The sequence below is a fragment of the Herpailurus yagouaroundi genome, unplaced genomic scaffold (assembly GCF_014898765.1).
Source record: "Herpailurus yagouaroundi ecotype Mexico unplaced genomic scaffold, PumYag 250, whole genome shotgun sequence".
NCBI lineage: Eukaryota > Metazoa > Chordata > Mammalia > Carnivora > Felidae > Herpailurus > Herpailurus yagouaroundi.
This window is the reverse complement of record NW_024412467.1, coordinates 12,331,139-12,348,983: the sequence shown is the minus strand read 5'-3', so window position 1 is coordinate 12,348,983 and position 17,845 is coordinate 12,331,139. Positions and strand designations below refer to the sequence as shown.

At 47.7% G+C, this 17,845-nt stretch overlaps 2 long non-coding RNA genes across 3 annotated transcripts in view; both read left to right on the top strand.

The window, feature by feature from the left end:
• Window positions 1-1,659, top strand: part of LOC121020468 (uncharacterized) — a 7,498-nt gene extending 5,839 nt beyond the window's left edge. For both annotated transcript variants that reach the window (XR_005786146.1, XR_005786145.1), the window contains one exon: window positions 1,311-1,659. This is a non-coding gene — a long non-coding RNA (uncharacterized LOC121020468). The remainder of the gene's footprint in view (window positions 1-1,310) is intronic.
• A 1,733-nt stretch (window positions 1,660-3,392) lies between these two features.
• Window positions 3,393-8,227, top strand: LOC121020492 (uncharacterized). Its single transcript, XR_005786157.1, has 2 exons — window positions 3,393-4,878; window positions 5,152-8,227. It is a non-coding gene; the product is annotated as an uncharacterized LOC121020492 (long non-coding RNA).
• The last annotated feature ends 9,618 nt before the right edge of the window (window positions 8,228-17,845 follow it).

The window sequence follows — 17,845 nt, the reverse complement described above, 5'->3', positions numbered from 1 at the left end:
AGCACACACACACATAATCCATATGCATGTCCACATACATGCACACACGTCCAGATACACACACACATGTTGACATGTACACAATACACACACGTCCACACGTCCATATGTACACACATGCACACACATGCACGTGTACATGTATACACATGTATCCATGTGCACATGTCTGCCTATACATGTGCATGTGCCCACACACATGTGCACACGCATGCACACACCCACATGTACATACATGCACATGTCTACGTGTACACATTGCCACACACGTCCACGTGTCCACACATGTCCACATGTATACACATGTCCATGCGTATGCATGCACACATACAAGTACCCCCAATTATAAGAGGAAGATAGTATCTGAAACTTCTCTAAAATGTTTTACTTTCTCCCCAGGATCTGGAAACCCTCTTTTCCTGGTCTGGAAAGAGGTCTGGAAAGACCCTCTTTTTCTCATTTTCCGATACCAATTTCATGGTTAAAAACACCCAGCCGCAGCCAAACTACGACCACACCACACCAAACACACCCAGCTACCCGTTTTTAGCTGACCCTTGTATCCACACCTAAGCTGTGGTGCTCCTCATTCATTAAGTACAAAGTCGTTCCCTCTTTTTTGCCGTTAAAGAAAACCTCTTTGGGCTAAAATCGTAAACTTGAGATTTAATTCTTTGCTGATTATCGCTGGAAAGGCCTCCTGACTCCTCCGGATTTCTGCTGTCTGTGCTAGCCGCAACGTAGTTGGGGCTGGAGCTAACGCATGGTTTAGAGGCCGCCTAGTTACCGTCTGTGTTTGTTCTGTTCTGTTTTGTTTGGGAGAGGACTTAGCCACGCTGGATTCCAGTCCATGAACCAGGCGGGTGACCTGGAAGCCTTGATTTTGCTGCCCTGTACCGAACCTCCAAGTGATTATCCACTTCTAACATCCAAAGATTCCAGGACCCTGACTGGCCCTCGGCTGACAGGGCTGCCCTAATTTGTGGGCAATCACGGTCCTCCTGCTTTCTTCCGTTGTCCTGTTTGGCCAATGAAGTTTTTGCCGCTTGACCCACTTGGGATCACGGAGATGTGCAGGGAGAGGGGGCATCTAAGGCCACTGGTTGCACTAAGATACGCTTTGGCAAAAGGTTTGGGGAAGGAAGTTGCATGCTGGCTGCATTTAGATGACTTAACGGCTTCAAACCCTCGTTTCATTTATTACATTTGGGGATTTAAGTTCCAAAGTTCATTCAGTCTAATGTCTGGGGAAAATATTTTAAAATCAGTCGTATCACGTAATGTAGTTTGCATTTATTTTCTCTCTGTAGGGCATCATGCTTTCATGGTAGAGGTGGTGACCTTCCACAGCGGGGACGTTACCAGCCAAGGTATCAACACAACTGGAATGGAATCTCTCTCCAGCTTCAGGTTTGATATAAGGAACTACATGGAAGTGAGACATCGTGTGTTTCTACCTCCAAAATATTTGAATCAGCAAGTGTCCTTGCAAATAAGAAGTTGACTTTTCGAGAGGATTTTATTACAAACATGCGTATTGCAAACACATTTCCTTTATTACGCCTTAACAGAAGACCCAACTGATATTAATGATTCTCCTACTTCATATCCCACGAGTTGTATGGCAACCACGAAACAGGGTCAGGATAAAATGAGAAGTCAAAAAAAAAAAAGAAAGAAAGAAATTGAATTCTGGAGCTGGGCCCTGCGTGTTCTGGAGGTATTTACACTCTGCGAAGAGTGACGCTCTTCTCTGCGCTGTGTGCATCTATAAATCATATTTCAAATTCCGCACCAAATGAACTTATCAACAGCCTTTGCTCATGGCGTTCATTGCCTCTGACAGATCTGTCCCCCAGCTGGTGTTGATTTCTCCCTGCACTGCGGGGAGATCATTAATCTTGTATGTTCTTTCACTCTGTGTGTTTTTTTTCTCAACTGAGATTTTAAAACAGATTGTGCCCGTTTCCACTGACCTTTGAGAGGTTTGTCGTGTGTCCTTTTTTTAAACAGGCTGTGTAAAAGCCAATTCCTTGAGTGTAGCGGGGGTCACGGGCAGTAATTCTGCCACCAGGGTGGTAGCCTTGACTTTGTCATCCTTCCCTACGGAAGAATCAGGGCGAGGCCACCGCCACAGAAGCATTTATTATTAGGCGTCTGAAGAGATGTTCCGGAACCATCCTGATTAGCGATTCTTCTCCAGGCCTGGTGAAGTCACTTCATCCTGCCTCCTGAGCTGCACTGATAAGGCACGGCAGATGCCGGCAGCCCCAGACTGACTGCCAATGCCAAGGCAGAAGGGGATTCCTGAGGAGCCCCACTGCCCCTGCAGACGTCTGTCCTTGAACCTCGTACTGGGCAGTGCTGTCCGCTGCCCAGAGAGGAAGGATTGTGTCTGCACAAGCCGCAAAGAGAAGGGCAGTAGAATTATCTAGTGAAGACAGGTGTTTGGAGAGATATCAGTGCTTGTGGATGAAAGAGTGGGTATAGACAACCCACTGTGGGCTCAGGAAGCGCTTCCTTCTCCGTGGCTGGTTGTTTCCTTCTGAATTCTTTAGGACATTATTTAAAGTGCCCGTTTTAGATAAAGTTGCCATTTGCTCCAGTGAAAGGACTTTTGCTTTGGTATCATTCCTTACAAGTGGTAAGGACTCAACATTGATGGAATGTTTACGCTGCTTCTCACCCCACATGGAAGCCCTTTGTAGGATTAAAAGCAAGTGAGGACAAGCCTTCAGAGAAAAAGAGGCCACATGCCTGTCAGACTCGGTCCCCTACCAAATCTCTCTTGCCCGTTCCATGTACCCAGGGCCTGTGAGTGGGAGGCGACCGCCGGGCGACCGCTCTGTAAGCGACATTGAACTCTCCTTCTGCCCACATCTGGTGCAGCCACCCAATGAAGACGCTTCTTTTCCACCTTTACAAATTCAAGTTGCACCCTCCTCCCATCCTCAATCATGATACCTTACTTGGACTCTTCCAATCACAGACATGGCTCTTTGCTTTCTGGTTTCCATCCTTTACTTTCTTCCTTTTTTTTTTTTTTAATTTTTTTTTCAACGTTTATTTATTTTTTGGGACAGAGAGAGACAGAGCATGAACGGGGGAGGGGCAGAGAGAGAGGGAGACACAGAATCGGAAACAGGCTCCAGCCTCCGAGCCATCAGCCCAGAGCCCGACGCGGGGCTCGAACTCACGGACCGCGAGATCGTGACCTGGCTGAAGTCGGCCGCTTAACCGACTGCGCCACCCAGGCACCCCTCTTCTTCTTTTTTTTTAATGTTTATTGATTTTTGAGACAGAGAGAGAGAAAGCATGAACGGAGGAGGGTCAGAGAGAGAGGGAGACACGGAATCCGAAGCAGGCTCCAGGCTCCGAGCTGTCGGTACAGAGCCAGACATGGGGCTCGAACTCACAGACCGTGAGATCACGACCTGAGCTGAAGTCGGACGCTCTACCGACTGAGCCACCCAGGTGCCCCTTCTTTTTGTAGATTTGATGTGAAGTGCTGTGCGGTCTCTGGCTACAAACTTGGGTTCTCTCGTAGCAAAGTTGGCTCTATCCTGGCTGCACCTTCAGGTCGCCTGAGCGCACATCATCATTCCGGTGATATTTGAGCCCAAGACCTTGCCACCCCACTGCCGTCCCCTCCAGCACGGATTCTACCTGGTTCAGCCCAACCCTTTGGGAAGAGACAAGAGGCCCAACTAAGAAGGCGATTAAAAATAGCCTGATTAAAAAAAAGCCACGATTAAAAAAGAGTTTGCTAATATGTCGGAAAGAATCCAGTACTACATACACGATGCTGGTCCGCTGTTGACTTCTCTACCCTTTAAAAACTATTGTTGCTGCTGACAAAGGCAATAATAAAAATCGGTGGCTGCTGGGTTTGACTGTCTTTGTGTTTTAACTGTAGTGGGGGTTTCTGCCTGAGAAAGGCTAAGAGACAGAAGTTTGGTTTTCATCACGCCCTCTGAGCTTCCGACCGAGCATTTGGCCATGTGCAGAGGTGGTGAATTCTCCTCCCGAGTTTACCGACTGTTCCACTGGGGGGGTTAGGGAGGGCAGCTATGGAGACAAACCAGATACCCAAAGAGCTTGGGCTCAGAGAGCGTGTATTTTGGTGGGAGAAGAAAAGAATAGAGAAATACGCAGGCACGGAAATAAGAAAGTCTCAGATGGCCTACCACACACGGGGGATCTCTCGGAGCCCTTGACGGGGATACGCTCGGACCCCTTCACCTCTAACTTGCCCCCCTTCTAGAAGCCGTCCCGTAATCAGCCCTCTCCCTGTGAGCTCCTCTCCCCACCGCGCCCGACGGCAACAGTCCGGCCCCACTCCATCTGGCAGCACCAGATGGCTGAGGCTCCCTGGGCCTCAGTTTCCTCACGTATAGAATGGGTGTTTTAGCCTCAGTCTTCAGGGGCTTTTCTATCTAACAGTTTTGAGGCCAAGCGGGGGTGGTGGTGGTGAAATTGAGGTGGGGCAGGGGCAAAGGTGAAAGTTTTGTCTTCCCTCGATGCCTAGAAAGATGTGTGTGTTCTTTGGGGGAGACGTTTTAAGTTCCTGGAAGTCAGAGACCGCATATCTTCTCCCTTACCCTTTTTTTTTTTAACAGTACTAATATGGGGCTGAGAGCCCAGAAAACACCTGATTAGGAGCTGCTTAACTAGCTAACTAACTAACTAACGAACTAACTAATGTGTGTATTTTCTTTCTCTCATCCTTGCCACCTTCACAGCCACCAGACAGAGACGACTGGATGCCAGGAGTTCTACCATACGGTTGCATACATCACCTCACTGAATCCTTGCTGTAACCGTGTAGAAGTTAATAAATGGCAGAACTGGAGTCAAATCCAAGTGTAGACATCCGAGGTACTCTTTGGGGACAGTCTAGATATAGATGTAGATATAGATATAGATATATTTATTTATTTTGAGAGAGACAATGAGAGAGGGAGAGGGAGAGGGACAGGGAGAGGGAGAGGGAGAGAAAATCCCAAGCAGGCTCCGAATCATGAGATTACGACCTGAGCCAAAATCAAGAGCCAGCCCCTTAACCGACTGAGCCACCCAGGCGCCCCTGGGTACAGTACCTTGTATTTGATTTTGGGCAAATCTTTAGCAGCAACTTTTATGTTCAAACAGTGGTCAAAATGAAAATCGTGGAAGCATCAGGAATACGAATGGTGTTTGCGATCCCCAGCTGCTGCCCTTGTAAGGAGAGGCCTTCGCTGCTGAAGATGGTGATGGACACTCAGGGTCACGCTTCGGCTTTACCTTTGACCTTCTCTGCCCGTCGCTGGACCGCGGCCCTGGCCTCCCCACGGAAGGGCGGATCTCAGGTCTGGGGGCAGACTCTTCCTTGGATGGTCCGCCCCCTGTCACAGATGCTGCTCCTGTGTCTTTAGAATCCGAACGAGGCCCTGTCTCAAGGGTGTCTCGAGGTCAGGACTAGTGACACGCGGGGCCAGATCATTCCCTGCTCTGTGGGGCTTTCCCGTGGACTGTAGGATTCCCAGCCTCCCTGGCCTCTCCCCACCTGCTACCAGCAGCACCTTCAAAGTGGTAGCAGTAGAGAGTGTTTCCAGGCGTCGTAAAACGTCCCGAGGGAGGTGGACTCTCCTCTGACTGAGAACCGCTGCCTGGGTCACAAGTCTCCCCTTCGCATCTCATCCTACCCGTTTCTGTTTTCTCTCTCTTCGCAGCACCACGAGGTAACCAGGGTATGTCTGTTGAATGTGCATCTGTTTGCCGTGTCTCTCTCTCTCTCTCTGGCTTGAATGGACAGCCCAGAAGGGCGTGGGCTCTGTCTTGTTCCCTGCCATGACTGTGACACCTACGACACTGTCTGATAACACGGTGGCTGCTCAGTAAATATGAGCGAATGAGTGGGTGGGAGGAGGCAGGGCTGGAGAAGGCAGGAGAATAGTGCAAGACCCTGGACAGGAAAGGACAAGGTGTAAAGAGAGCAGGAGGGAGGGGCCCAAGAGGCCAGAGGCCGGAGACCCTGCGTGAGCAAGGGTGCTGGGTGAGGAGGCAGTTGGAGCCCCCGGGGGCCCTGTGGGGACATGCTCTTTGGCACCCTGGCAGAGCTCTGCGGGGCGGCAGGCAGCACACCCCTCTCTTTGCCAAAGCCCCGGCAGTATGTCTCTCCCTATGCCGTGTCACGAGGTTTTGCTTTCCGAGAACGAAGGCAAGTTCTGTGTCCTGCCCCGTGGCCGGCACCTGCTGAGGACAGACCCCCCAAGAGCGCTCAACCCAAACCGGGTGACCCAGATGAACACGTGGACCCGCAAGGAATCTGCATCGCATCAATGCCAGTGACCCTAAGCCCCGCTCGCTTCTCCGCGCGGATTTTCTTTCAGGTTTCCTTGCTCCCCAAGGAGGCGTCGAGGCCCCCAAGAGGCTGGTAGCAGAGGTGAGACTAATTACATGGGTGTAATGAACAGTGCAAAGCCCTGAGGAACAGAAACCACGGGCTCATTCACAGTTATTTTTGAGGACGGAATTATTTTGCTTTTGCTCAACTGGTTCATTTATTTAAATTCAACGAGATGATGATGGGTGTAAGAGTATTGGTTGAAGTGCGGAGTTCCATAAACTCCCCCGGGGGTGGTGGTGGGGGAGAGGGGTAAGGTGTCGATCCTATTGCTCTAAGAGGTAACCTGTCTGCTGTCTTTTAACAAAGTTCTGAACAGGAGCGCAGTCAGTGTTTGCTGGCCGCTGAAGTGAAAAGGGCTTTGTGCCCCGTGGGGAAGAGATTCTGCACTGGTTACTAATGATTCCTTTCAAGGAAGCGGGGACCGTCAGCCCGTCCTTCTCCTGTCCCCCAGAGGGGGCGCCCCTGAGCTAGCTCGGGTGCCTTTCCCAGTTCCCCCCGGGGGCCAAAGAAGCTTCTGTCTGTGTGGCTTGTCCAAAATAGCCGGCTCAAAGCGTGGATCAACAACAGACTACGGATGCAGGGCATTGGGAAGAGAAGACAGGGGACCACTGAAGCTGTTTCAGGCCTCACGGAGTGCTCACATACACCAGTGGCCTTTGATGACATTTTCCTGTTCCGTCTGAGAAACGGAAGGTCGTTTGAACAAATGCAGATCAAACTTGGCCGTTTAATGTTCAGAAAGGAAAGGAAAACAATGAGATAAAATAGCCCACCGTTGCGCAGAGTGCCATCTTCTCTTGGGAAGAATGATTTTTGTAATGGGTGCCCCTTGTAGATGGATAAAAGCATGACAAAGAAAATGAAAGTTCATTTATCCTTTCTCGTCTTCTCCAGGGGGCTGGGCCACTCCGTTGGGTCTTAACCTCCTTGGCTCTGAGCCATGATTCTGTCTGGGCGATAAGGCCCTTCCTTTTCCACAGAAGCCACGCATCTCAAAAAACGTGTGCCCTGAAAATTCCATCAACTAAGAATCAGGTAGTGATTTAAGTCTAGGGTTTATAGCTTTTTACGGAGAGCCTGAAGCCCCAGCTCTGCTACTTACCCACGTACCGGAACTTTCTGAACCTCTATTATTTTAAAACCGGTGTGAATGTCTGTATCATTGTTTGATGGTGGGGGGGCTAAATAGTATAATGTGTGAATAATATGGATCACAGTACACAGGAAGTGCTCCATAAGTGGTCGTAAAATTATTATCGTGTTTCCACGTTGGATGTGTGTTCTTTCCCATCGAGCACCTGCAGTCAAGTAAGGCCAGCGGGGCAACAATAAATGGTCTGGGAGATAATTGCAGAAACTAAACCACTGAGCTGTTAACTCAGTCTACTCCAGGAAAAGGACACGTCAGTTCGGAAGATGTTCATCAGATGCCCACCTTCCGCCTTGAGGTAAAAAATATGCTTTGAGTCTCTCCTATGCTCGTTCGACATGATGGGGAACACGTTTCTAAGTGGCGATTTTGTGGGTCCTGAGTCTTCCCGAAACGTTGTTAATGCTGAGTCAGATACGACTAGATATCTACTCTGAATTGTAGGCTACTTTGACCACGGGGTCGCGGCTGTAGGTTGGGGATAATAAGATTATAATTTATTATTCCTCCCTGCTCCCTCGGTCCAAAGATCCAGCCATTTTTCCGAGTCCCCTTTCTCTCAACGACTGCCATGCCAGGACCTACATTGTGTCAAAGCAACTGACTCCTTCGTGACTCGGGGTCTTGTTAATGGAGGGGGTAGTCATGCAAACATTCCAAATAAAATATCTTTAGGCTGTGACGAGTAACTGAATTCTTATTTCTGTATGAGTAGCTCGCTAAATCAACCTCTCAGAGAAGTCCTGGGAAAAAAATTTTTTGGGGGGTTCCAGAATTGAACTCTGCCCTCTTGTTAGGCTGGACTACTGGTTCTGTGCAAGTAAGGAAAGAAAATTCTCAACGTAGAAGTACTTTTGTAGCCTGGAGACGGTTTAATAATAAAAAATATTAAGAAATTTCTCCTGGCTGGGGGCTGATTTACTCACTTGACGATGACTGGGGTGTGGGGCTAATTTACTCACTTGACGATGACTGGGGTGTGGCCCTGTTGCCCGGTGAGATGCCTTACTCGGCTCAGCTCACAGAAATATGTCTTGCACTCAGCTGCCCTCTATTGGCTGGAACACAGATTATTCTCTCCACTAGCGGCTCCCTTGAAGACAAGAATAATGACTTGTGTTCATGAATATTCATCTGGTGCATTTTGTACCTCTGGGCCAAAATAAAGATCTGTTTGGATTTCAAATTAACACATTTTTAAAGTAGGCTCCACACCCGGCACGGGGCCCAACGTGGGGCTTGAACTCACAACCCTGAGATCAAGACCTAGGCTGAGATCAAGCGTCAGGCACTCAACCGACTGAGCCACCCAGGCACCCCACACCCTCTACTCTTTACCTTACCTCCTTACCTTGCCTAACTTTACTCCTCAGCACCTTTATCCCCTCTTACCTATATCTGTTTCTTTATTTGCCTTTTGTCTGTCTCCTTGACTAGAAGGCAAGCTTCATGAGATAAGGGACTTTGGTTTGTGGCTGTACCCTCGGGCTTAGGAGAATGCCTGGCACGTAGTAGGTGGTTTATAAATATTAGTTGAATACCTGAATGGATACCAATTGTTGTGTCTTCGAACTGTGCTGTGGTGAATGGTCAATGGTACCCGGTCCGGCCGTCTGGAGGTCTACAATCCAGAAGATTGTAGTTATAGTGTGTTATAATCTGGAGGAGGTCGGCTCTAGGGAGTCATTCCTTCTTATCTTTAGTGTTTGAAGATGTTAGGTGGAAAAAGATTCGCTAGTTCAATTTATTTCCAAAGAACGTATCAATTGGTAGAAGGCCCAGGGAAAGAATTTGGCTCAACAAAAACCTCAGAATCTGAAATGGTTTTGGACTATTTTAAGCATCATCCGAGGCGTTTAATCGTAGCCTCGAGAAACTTCTGTCAGGAGATGCTATCAATTGCAATGATTCTCAGGCCTGGGATGTTGTTAAAAACTCATTTTCCTGAGACTTTTCCCAGACAGAGTGAATCCGAGTCTCCAGAAGGACGTCCCAGGAATCTCTGTTCTATAATACGCTCCCTGGTGAGTTGGACGTGACCGTTTGCATCATAGGACTGGGGCAACGGAGACATCAGAGGGGTAGTTGGACTGAATTATCGTAAACTTCTAACCGTGAGATTTCACGGCTCCAGAAGATCATAGAAGTTACTTTCTTCTTATTCATGGTGATAATGGTAAGTGAAGTCTCTGCTATGACCATCATCAAAATAGAAAACCAAGTCAAGAATGTCAGTATGGGGGCGTCTGGGTGGCTCAGTCAGTTGAGTGTCCGACTTCAGCTCAGGTCATGATCTCGTGGTTCGTGAGTTCGAGTCCCGTGTTGGGCTCTGTGTGCTGACCGCTCAGAGCCTGGAGCCTGCTTCAGAGTCTGTGTCTCCCTCTCTCTCTCTCTGCCCCTCCCCTGCTCATTCTTTCTCTCTTTCTCGCTCTCTCAAGTATAAATAAACATTAAAAAATTTTTTTTTAAAGAATGTCATTAGGGAAGCCTAGCAGATATTTTGATCAAATATAGAGTAAAACTCCATACATTCTATCATCCTGCTGAGGGGAGAAATGACTAATCCTTAGATCCTGTGCCCACTGATCCACCCTACAAATTCTCTATCGTGGAATAAATGTTTCTATATATTTCATGCCCAATCCTCAGGGCTCCGAGTCGAAACAGATAATTGGTCAGCTTCTTTAGGGAGCGTTATCAAATGAAGAAATGTACTTGGAACCCTACTGAGGATTGCTCACTGCACTCTATCCCACCACCCCCTAATCTTCGTGTCGTTTGCTGAAACTTTGTGTCCCTGTTTGGGTCTTGCAGGAGGTTTGGTGATTAATATGGGGACTCGAGAAAGAAGTTAACAGTTAATTGCTCATCTTTCTTGGCTTTTATTTATTTATTTATTTAATCTCTGCACACAACGTGGGGCTCAGACTCATGACCCCAATATCGAGAGTCACATGTTCTACCAACTGAGCCAGCCAGGCTCTCCTCTTAGCTTTTTTTTTTTTTTTTTTAATTTTTTTAACATTTATTCATTTTTGAGAGACAGAACGTGAGCAGGGGAGCAGCAGAGAGAGAGGGAGACCCAGAATCCGAAGCAGGCTCCAGGCCCCGAGCTGTCGGCACAGAGCCGACTCGGGGCCCGAACTCACGGACTGAGAGATCATGACCTGAGCCCAAGTCAGACATTTAACCGACTGAGCCACCCAGGCGCCCCTCCTCTTAGCTTTTAATGCAAACAATTTTTAGTTAGAAATTTGGACGCTTATTGGACAAGTCCAAGCCTGCACTGGTCCATCCCCAATGAGCACCCGATAATTACTAGTTATTGTGACGGTCACTTACTGAGTGCCAGGTCGAGGGTGTAAACATAAAGATCCGTCTGTGGGTGGGCCCTGCTCTCAAAGCGTGTGGAGTCCGGCTGTGATGACTCGATCACAAACATGTGACAAGTGTTACACTAGGGTCCTTTCCACTCGTGCAAAGGGGTGTGTCTGGTATCCCCGTTCAGTCTGAGCAGACATGTGTGAAAAAAGCCTATTACCTCCCCTGCTCAGGTCATTGATTCGCCTTGGCTCACAGGCCTGGTTGCTTTTGTGGGGTTTTTTTTGCGTGTTTTTGTTTTGTTTTGTTTTTTTTAAAAAAAAATTTTTTTTTCAACGTTTATTTATTTTTGGGACAGAGAGAGACAGAGCATGAACGGGGGAGGGGCAGAGAGAGAGGGAGACACAGAATCGGAAACAGGCTCCAGGCTCTGAGCCATCAGCCCAGAGCCCGACGCGGGGCTCGAACTCCCGGACCGTGAGACCGTGACCTGGCTGAAGTCGGACGCTTAACCGACTGCGCCACCCAGGCGCCCCATTGTTTTGTTTTTTAACCAGAAGAAGGAGGAAGGGTATGCTTGGGCCCCAGGACACTGAAGAGAAAAGCAAGAGCATGGAGAGGAAATGAATGGCAATCTTCCCCCACCTGATCCGGGAGGCCGGCTCTATGGAGAGTTGGGGGGCACAACAGAAGGTGAAAGGGCTCTCTACAGACTTGGGGTGCACACAGAGTGTCTTATGGCTCAGCTTCTCATAGAATGGAAGGAGAGATTTTTCTCTGCTCCTCCCCCGGCCAGAGAAGCCCAGTGAAGCAGAGGGACCCAGAATGAATGAATTTTCACAAGGGCATCCGCTGGGCAGAAGAGGGGTGCCTTCCTCAAGACGACTTGGGGTATCATAGCTCCAGGTGAAGACCGAGACCAACGTTCAACCACAGAGGCCTTGCTGAGAACCTTTGTGGTAGCCTTTGGGGGTCCACAAGCATCACTGGGGGATAATCTGAGGCTGAACTTAGGACTTGGGTCACTACATTAGCAAGCTAGTAAAGCTCAAGTACTTTTTGGTGATTAGTGTGTATCACAGGCCGGGGAGGCCATGACCATTTCTGTCCTAGGAACAGAGAAACGTGCCAGGGGTCTGTGAGAGAGGCAAGGCGGGTGGGGGCAGGGGAATCTGCTCTAAGGAGGATGCTCTGAACTGGGCTTTGCAGGGTGAGTAGGGGTTGGTTAGGCTGACTCACGTCAGTGCACATCTGAGACTGAGAGCATTCTCTTTGGCGCTTCTCCCTGGCACCTCCTCATCTTTTTCTCAGCCTCCAGTGTCACCCAATGCTGTGTCGCGCCTTCCAGATCCACGGTGAGGCACGGTGCAGCTTTGGGGTCTCTCCCCAACCCAAAGGGCAGACCCCAGAAGACCAGTGTAGGTTTCTGAAACCGTGAATCTCCACTTGGCCCTGGATGACGTTTGGGATTGGCCTCAAATGCCAGAACAGGGAGCAGGGAGCCTTCTCTGTCCTTGTCTACATTCATATTACATATTTACATAGGCACATATGAGGGGGAGTGATTCTTACTAAACGCAACACGAGTTCTACTTGGAGACCCCTGCTCCCTTGACCTGTGTGCCGGCACTGTGGCCAGACAGCTGGGTGTGGACAAAAGGGGGGCAGAGGACAGGTGGAGTCCCACCCAGCAGCAGGGCAGGGCCGATGAATGAGGGGCACGGTAATGAACTGAGCGGCAGCCTATAGGGCAGGGAAACGCTTTAAGGACCACCCCTCCCCCACCCCCTGGCCAGGCTTGAGATGGCTCTCCTAGGGAGCCTGGCCAGCGGGGGCGACAGCAGCAGATCACACGGATCTGTCCGTCACCAACAGGAGGGTGACGGAGTTGATTTTTGACCAAGGGTGTCAGGAGTCATCTAATAGACTGTCCAGCATGAATCATCAATGTTGGGAACTTGAGCCCCTCTGTCCCTGTCCCAACCAACACACACACACACACACACACACACACACTTCGGTTCACCTCCACCCATGCAGGTGGGCACCGAGCTGTTCCCTAGCAGGACTTTGGGCACAGCCACACTTTCTGGGGACGGCATCTTTGGTAGCTGCAAAATGCAGCCTTCTTTACCCCTGGGGGCTTGGCAAGCATGTGCAGAGATTAGAGGACGTGCTCTTTCCTGTCAATCCGAAAAGACTCTGTTTTGCGAAAGCAAAACAACTGTCTTTAGGCGGTCGCTCTGCTGGCCAGGCAGGCGATGGCTTTGCCGCACAATTAAAAAGATGGAACCAGGAGCGCTTGGGGGGCTCAGGCGGTTAAGCGTCTGACTTCGGCTCAGGTCGTGATCTCGAAGTTCATGGTTGGAGCCCCCACGTGGGGCTCTGCGCTGACAGCTGAGAGCCTGGAGCCTGCTTCGGATTCTGTGTCTCCCTCTCTCTCTGCCCCTCCTCTGCTCATGCTCTCTCTCTCTGTCTCAAAAATGAATAAACGTTAAAAAAGTAAGAAATAAAGAAAAAAGATAAAACCATTTCCTGTTCAGTTAGCGTTCTTCCTGCTGTTGTCGCACCTGCTCGGGGGACCCTGGGGGCTTTCCATCCTTGGACTCAGGATCCCGCAGAGGGGAGCTAGGGATCGTGTTCGTGTGCCCCACCTCGGGTTCATATACACTTATTTGATGTGTGGAGGAACGCGAGAGGGCCGTGTCGACGTGCAAGGTGAACATCAGCTCCTTGAGCTTGCCAAGAATCGGACACTCCGTGAAGATTAATTATGGGCTCTGTCTTTTATGTGCTCTGTCATCTGGCAAACATCTCTCTTGCTCTGAGAACTTCACGCAAATAATTAAAGCCAACCCGTCCTCTGTTTGGGGGCCCACCCGCCACCTGGACGCCCTTCGCTGAGTGAGCCCAGGAAACCGACAAAGGGAGGAAAGGAGGGAGGGACCGGGGACTGGGACTCGGCGTGGGAAAAGCGTGTCCCAGCTGGGGCACGTGTGACTCGCCTGCACACACAGTCTCCTGCTTCCGCCAAAACACCAGCAGAGCCCTGAATGCGTTTTTATTCCTTGGCAGGGTGAATTCGGTGGGAGAAACCCTTCCCACAAACGCTGCTGCCGTGAACTCAAATTGATTTCTTTCTGCTGTGCTACCATTTCGTTAACTCAACGCAGACTCCAGTCCACCCAGAAGTGAAAGACGAATGTTTGCCGGGGGTGGGTAGTAGGATTTGAACCACTCAAAGCCAACCGATATCCATGATGATATATTTGGGGCTGGCTGATAGGATGGGATAGCATGTGTTTTTGTTTTTTAGTAGAACAGGCATTTTGTCCACATGGGTAATTGTTTATTTTTTTATTATTATTTTTTTAATGTTTATTTATTTTGAGACAGAGAGAGAGAGAAACAGAGCACGAGAGGGGGAGGAGCAGAGAGAGAGAGGGAGACACAGAATCCGAAGCAGGCTCCGGGCTCCGAGCCATCAGCACAGAGCCCGACGCGGGGCTCGAACCCACGGACTGTGAGATCATGACCCGAGCCAAAGTCGGACGCCTAATCGACTGAGTCACCCAGGCGTCCCATGACATGGGTTACTTTTTAAATGCCTGAAAAAAACTGGAAACACGGTCATTAGATTCCTAGGCTAGCCTACCAAATCTTCTTTAAATGACACAGTGCCACACGGCAGGGCTGGTTCATTGTCTGCTGGAAACGCACCCCATATTCCTTGTTTTATACTGGTGGCAGCCTCCAATCTGAGAAGGGCAGCACGGCTCATTTGTCCCTCCTGGTCTGACACACATTTTGATGACAGTGAGTTGAACCGATGACCTAGAGGCCACACGTGTTTCATTCATTCTTCTCGGAGCACGCAGCTCCAAAGGTACTCAGATGAATAAGCCAGAAATCCTGCCCTGAAGGAGCCCACAGTTGGGCAGAAAAGGTAGATGAGTAAACCCAGCCATTCCAACACAGAGTGCACCTGTTGTGTTCAGGGTCTGCTCGAGCTGCTATGGGAACCCGGTGGGGATCATGCCTGCGGAGATGCTCCTGGTCAGAGAGACGAAATCAAAGCAGGAAGCAGGGCGAGGACAGCCACATAGCGGCTCTTTAACGGGGGAACCTAATAAAACGATAACTTAAACAGGCTTGAGTTTACAAAACACTTTGCGTACATGCCGATCGATTGGATCCTCACAAAAAATACGAAGGCAGAATTTGTATTTATCACCACCCAGTCGGTTTAGCGAACGTTGATTGAATGCCTACCACATGCCAGGCACCTTGTGAGGCTTGGGGGAAAGCAGTGAACAAAATCAGGTCCCTGTCCATGCGAGTCTACACTCGGGTAGGAGGCCAGGTTACCTTCACTGACGACTTACTCATGATCACAGAGCTGGTTGGTGAGGAAACAGCTAATCCTAAATCTTCTGTGCTGTTAGATTTTCCATCTTGTTACTCAGCTGCCAAACCGAGGACACAGTCTTCTGATACCTTCCCGAGTATCCCCCAAATAACTCTGATTGTTCTATCTACAGCTTCAACTCTAAGGAACAGATGTTGTCACCAGACACATCGTAATGGGGGCTTTTCAGCAATGCTTAACCCAGGGAAGATTTCAGATTCTACAACACCGGTTTACAGGAATGGAAGACGTAGGAGAAATTAAGCCATCGTGGAGAAAAGGGATTATTTCTTCTTATACCCTACAATTATCAAAGCCCTGAAAGTGACTGATTTAACCAGACTACAGCGTGCCTTATTATAGCCCATTCGACCTACGACTGTTGTCTCATATTTTAAAATGATTTCACAAAATTTTCAGAATATATTAAGTCATTTTTCTTCTGGTGGTTGATCTATAGGTGAGGTTGAGAGAGTGGGTTTACTCTGTTTTTATTGGAGCCCCATGCGAAGTGGTACCCTGATAAATGTCCATCGAGTGGCTGTCCAGAAAGAAAGTGGGCAAATATATACGCACATACATTTGTTATAAGTTTTATGGACACAAAGGATGGGTACCACACACTTTACAAATAATTACAAAATATAAAGCACTCTTTAAAAAATGTTTAACTCCAGTATGGTTAACATGCAGTGTTTTATTAGTTTCAGGTGTACGATATATGATTGAACAATTCCATACATGACTCAGTGCTCATCATGATAAGTGTACCCCCCCCATCCCCCCACCACCTCCCCTCTGGTAACGATTAGTTTGTTCTGTGTAGTTAAGAGTGTGTTTTCAATTTGTTTCTTTTTTGTTTACTTCTTTATTTCCTAAATTCCACACGTGAGTGAATTCAGGTGGTATTTGTCTTTCTCTGACTTATTTCATCTAGCATTACAGCCTCCAGATCCATCCATGTTGTTGCAAATGGCAAGATTTCCTTCTTTTTAATGGCTGAGTAATATTCCATTATATGTATATATACCGCAGCTTCTTTATCCATTCACCTATCAGTAGACACTTGGCCTGCTTCCAGAGTGTGCTTCCTGTCAACAATGCTGCAATAAACATAGGGGTGCAATAAATACATCTTTTCAAATGAGTGTTTTTGTATTTTTTTGGTAAATACCAGCAGTGAAATTACTGGATCATATGGTAATTCTATTGTTAACATTTTTGAAGGACCTCCATACTGTTCTCCACTGTGGCTGCACAAGTTTGCATTCCTACCAACAGTGCAAGAGGGTTCCTTTTTCTCCGTATCCTCACCAACACCTGTTGGCGTGGCAGGTGTGAGGTGATAACCTCACTATAGTTTGGATTTGTGTCTCCCCGATCGTAAGTGATAATGAGCATCTTTTCATGTGTCTGTTGGCCATCTGGATGTCTTTGGAGAAATGTCTGTTCATGTCTTCGGCCTATTTTTAATTGGATTAATTTTTTTGGGGGGGCTATTGAGTTATGTAAGCTTTTATATATTTTGGATGCTCACCCTTTATTGGATATGTCACTTGCAAATATGTTCTCCCATTCAGTAGTTTGTCTTTTAGTTTTGTTGATTGTTTCCTTTGCTGTGCAGAAGCTTTTTATTTTGATGTAGTTCAAATAGTTTATTTTTGCCTTTGTTTCCTTTGTTTCAGGAGACACATCTAGAAAAATGTTATTACAGCCAATGTCAGAGACATTACTGTCCGTGTTCTCTTCTATATTTTTGTGGTGTCAGGTCTCACATTGAAGTCCCAATCCATTTCGAATTTATTTTTGTGTATGCTGTAAGACAGTGCATGCGACTTTCCAGTTTTCCGAACACCATTTGTGGAAGAGACTGTCTTTTTCCCATTGTATATTCTTGCCTGCTTTGCCAAAGCATAATTGACCGTATGATTGTGGGTTTATTCCTGGGCTATTTTATTCCGTTGATCTGTGTATCTATTTTTGTCCCAACACCATACTGTTTTGATTACTATAACTTTGTAGTATATCTTGAAATTTAGGATTGGGATATCTCCAGTTTTGTTCTTTGGGCTATTTGAGGCGTTTTGTGGTTCCATACAAATTTTAGGATTGTTTGTTCCAGTTCTGTGAAAAACGCTGTTGGCGTTTTGATAGGGATTGCATTAAATCTGTACATTGCTTTGGGTAGTGTGGATATTTTAACATTATTTGTTTTTCCAGTCCGTGAGTATGGAATGTCTTTTTATTTGTTTGCATCGTCTTCCATTTGTTTTCATCAGTGTTTTATAGTTTTCAGAGAACAGGTCTTTCACCTTATTGGTTAAATTTATTCCTGGATATTTTGTTGGTTTTGGTGCAATTGTAAACGGGGTTGTTTTCTTAATTTCACTTTCTGTTGCTTTGTTATTAGTGTATAGAAATGCAACAGATTTCTGTGCATTGATTTTGTATCCTGTGACTTCACTGAATTCATTTATGAGTTGTAGCATTTTTTTGATGGAGCCTTTTAGGTTTTCTGTAGATAGTATCATGTTACCTACAAATAGCAAAAGTTTTACTTCTTCCTTGCTGATTTCGG